This window comes from Myotis lucifugus, unplaced genomic scaffold (assembly GCF_000147115.1).
Source record: "Myotis lucifugus unplaced genomic scaffold, Myoluc2.0 scaffold_6, whole genome shotgun sequence".
NCBI classification, from domain to species: domain Eukaryota; kingdom Metazoa; phylum Chordata; class Mammalia; order Chiroptera; family Vespertilionidae; genus Myotis; species Myotis lucifugus.
In genome coordinates this window covers 858,227-861,572 of record NW_005871054.1, presented here as the reverse complement: position 1 = coordinate 861,572, position 3,346 = coordinate 858,227, and the positions used below count along the sequence as shown (strand labels likewise).

General features: G+C 49.2%; 1 long non-coding RNA gene across 1 annotated transcript in view; it reads right to left on the bottom strand.

Moving 5' to 3' along the window:
• LOC106694685 overlaps positions 1-2,141 on the bottom strand; it is a 3,256-nt gene extending 1,115 nt beyond the window's left edge. The window contains exon 1 of the long non-coding RNA XR_001345727.2: positions 1,817-2,141. This is a non-coding gene — a long non-coding RNA (uncharacterized LOC106694685). The remainder of the gene's footprint in view (positions 1-1,816) is intronic.
• Positions 2,142-3,346: the final 1,205 nt, after the last annotated feature.

Below are 3,346 nucleotides of genomic sequence, written 5' to 3'. Positions count from 1 at the left end.
GAGTAGGAGGAGGAGGAGAAGAAAAAGGAGGAGGAGGAGGAGGAGGAGGAGAGGGAAGAAGAGGAGGAGGAGGAGGAGGGGGAGGAGAAAGAGAAGAAGAAGGAGGAGGAGGAGGAGTGGGGGGGGGGGGGCGGGGAGAAAGGACTTCTCTATATCTGCCAGTTAGATGGAGAGAATTTCCAGGTCCAGAGACTGGAACAGCCACACAGTGGAAGTAGCCACATGACAAAAAGCCACTTGCTGACTAGGAATCTGGCTCTTCTGTGAGTGATAAGTAGACTTCTCATGTGTGAAACCATGTGTTACAGCAGTGACTGGAACTCTAACACAACCTGCAGCCAATGCTGATGGTTGATGTCACAGGATGTTAACACTGCCATGTGGTCCCCTGAGGATGGCATGAGGGACAGTTCCAGAGCTTGGCTTGGTTTGGGGCTGAGGAGATGTTGGCGCTAAGGGCCTACCTTCAAGTTCAGCAGTTCTCAAAGACTGAGTTAGAATTCTTGGCTGTGAGATGGCTTCCAAGGACTCTGCTACTGAGGAAACCCAAAGGAGTTTATCTCCTTGAAGACACATCACCCATTGAGTGATAAGAACTGGGTGTAGAAATGCAGAGAGAGAAGGGAACTGTGGCCCTCAGTCACCGAAGGCAGACATGGGAACCTGTCCCCACATGCTCTTCTCAGCACCCTTGGGCCCAGGGGAAGCGACTCCCTGTGGCTCCAGTTGGGCAGCAGCCTTAGCTGAGCATAGCATTGAAGGGGGCAGGGATTGTCCCATCTTGTGCTCAAGAGACAATTGTCAGTGGGACCTGCACCAGGGCTGATGGCTCTGCCACTAACCCCAGGATTAGCAACAAGAGGAGTTCCAGCCTCAGGAGGTGGGAGCAACCAGAACAGGCTCTGGGGCTCAAATGGAGTCATGGAATTACAAACTGGCAGCAACTACAATTGTGGGAGCTGGTTGTTCAGACTCTAGCCCCTCTGACTTTAGCAGCAACCCAAGACCCCTGGATTTGGCAGTGACTGAGGAGCTCCCTAACCTCAAGGCATGTCTCTGAGGTGGCTCCAGGATTCAGATAAGCATCCAGATAAGAACACTTCTGGACCTCTTTGGCTCACCACAGGACAGTGACCTTGGGAAAGAGAGAAGGCCTTCTTTGTCCTTGCAATAGAGGGGCTGAAGCTGGAGCCAAACTAATGGAACTGATAAAAGAGGTGCAACCTCATCTCATTCTTAATTTTGCAGAGAATTTATTATTTTAATGAATTAGAGCAGCGGTCGCCAACCGGTGGTCCGCGGACCACTAGTGGTCCATGAGGTCCAAAAGGTTGGCGACCGCTGAATTAGAGCAATTCCAGGTTACTTTATAATGACAATACTCTTAGGTGCATGCCTCCTGTGCTCCTAAGCTGGAGAGGAAGCAATGGAGTTAGGCCTAGGGAGCCAGGAATTGCACATAAATTTGACAATTGTGTCAAAATGTGGGAAGGCCCATAGGAGTGAGTCATTCAGGTGATGGTAATGTGAGTTACATCGCAGAAAAGATTGAGAATGATTGATCTTTACAGATTCCCACCCCTAGCATACCCCTGGATTCAATGTCAATGTTTATTAAATGCACGATTGCCTCTCTCTTCCTCATTATAGCTGAAAATCTCCAGGATCCTCTGGCAGTGGCCATCACACTGCTGTTGGCTCTTATCTCCCCTTAGCTTGCCCTGGGCATTCCCTGTGTGATGTGACACACCAGGCTCTGGGGCATTCAGAGATAACAGCACAACATTCAAAGAAAAGAAAACGTGCAGATCATAACCTTTCTTTGCATTCCCTGTGTCTTGGCGTCTCTTAGAGTCAGTTCTCCGTCTTCCTCTAAGGTGCCTGTTTGCTTCTCCAACTCTGGGCGAATGTTTGCATTTTCCTTCACAAGGCCAAGGTGGAGTGTAAGCACCCGGCCTATTGCCTGAGCCCTATTTAAAGAAAGTTGTTTTGGCTTCCCTGGCATTTTTCACATCTCTGATGCGATCTCCTCCCAGGCCTTGTGCAAGAGCCAGCTGATAAGCATCTGAAGCCAGCCTTTGAAACAGTGCCAAGACCCCAGGGCCAGTGCTGAGCTCTCGCCCCTCCAGCCCGCCTGACCTGAGCAGGGTCCAGTGGGGAGTGGAAAACCTTAGGGAAGGGGGACCTGTCCCTCGCCAATCAGAGGCTGACTCAGAGCTGCCAATCTGGAATCCCAGCTCCCACAACATCTCAGTGCTCTCCTAGCCACTTGCTGTCAGATGACCCGCCTCCTGCCTGGCTGTCAGTGCTCACCTTTATTGGAAGCGCTCACTGGTCATAGGAGTATTTTCCTATTCCCTTCAGCACCTGAATGTCCCTCCTGCCCTCTTGCTGCCACTGGGAATGGGCAGAGCTATTCCTAACACACGAGTTGAGCAACACTACAGGGAAGCTATGCTAGAATGAGTATACCCAAGCTGAGATCGCCCTGCCTTGCAAAACTCAAGTCCACTTCCATGGAAGGGCTAATGTGCCCAGGGGTCTGCATATTCCTGGCGGGGCAGGTGAGAGTGGACTCGTGTTCTTGGGATCACCCTGGCTCCTGGTTTCCGCTGCCATTGGATTCTTTCAGTTTGTGTCACTTTGCCATCTGTGTGTGCTGTCCCGGGTCTGCACTCAGATGTGGAACTCAGGGCCTTGTCTTGAATTCCATCAAAACCAAACTCCCATGTAAGACCTTTGTGTGTGCCGCAGACGGCCCAGGCTGCTCAGGCCAAGGGGATTTACACTGTGGCAATGCAAACAACTTCATATGGAATTTTTTATCTTTAACGATCTTCTTTGAGGCTACCCTGATGTCCAGAGATTTCTCACTGGCCAGACCACCGGACATTACTAACGAAGCTCATGTTTCTCAAAAAAGTGGTTTATGAACCACCTTTACTAGAATCACCAGTGTAGAATGGGACAGAGGGTCTGTTGGAGGGCTCTGTGTGTGAGAGAGAGAGAGAGAGAGAGAGAGAGACCGAGTGGAGTGTAGTTTGTTTGTTTGGATTTTGTTTTTGTTAAAATTTTGTAAGTGAACCTTTACATTTGAGGGTGCTCCCCCATGATATTTAGTGTCCACTCACTAGAGTGGCCTCTGAGACCATATCCACAAAATCCAAAGAGTTGAAAGGAACAGTGAATACCATAAAATTCAGGGGTTTTAAAGGAACAGTGAATGTCATAAAATTCAGGGGTTTTCAAGCATTTTGCTTGCATTACCCTCAAAAAACGTTTGAAATATTATGCACTCCCCTCAAACATTTTTGTGTTGATATCTAAAAATTTTCATCTTAAGTTT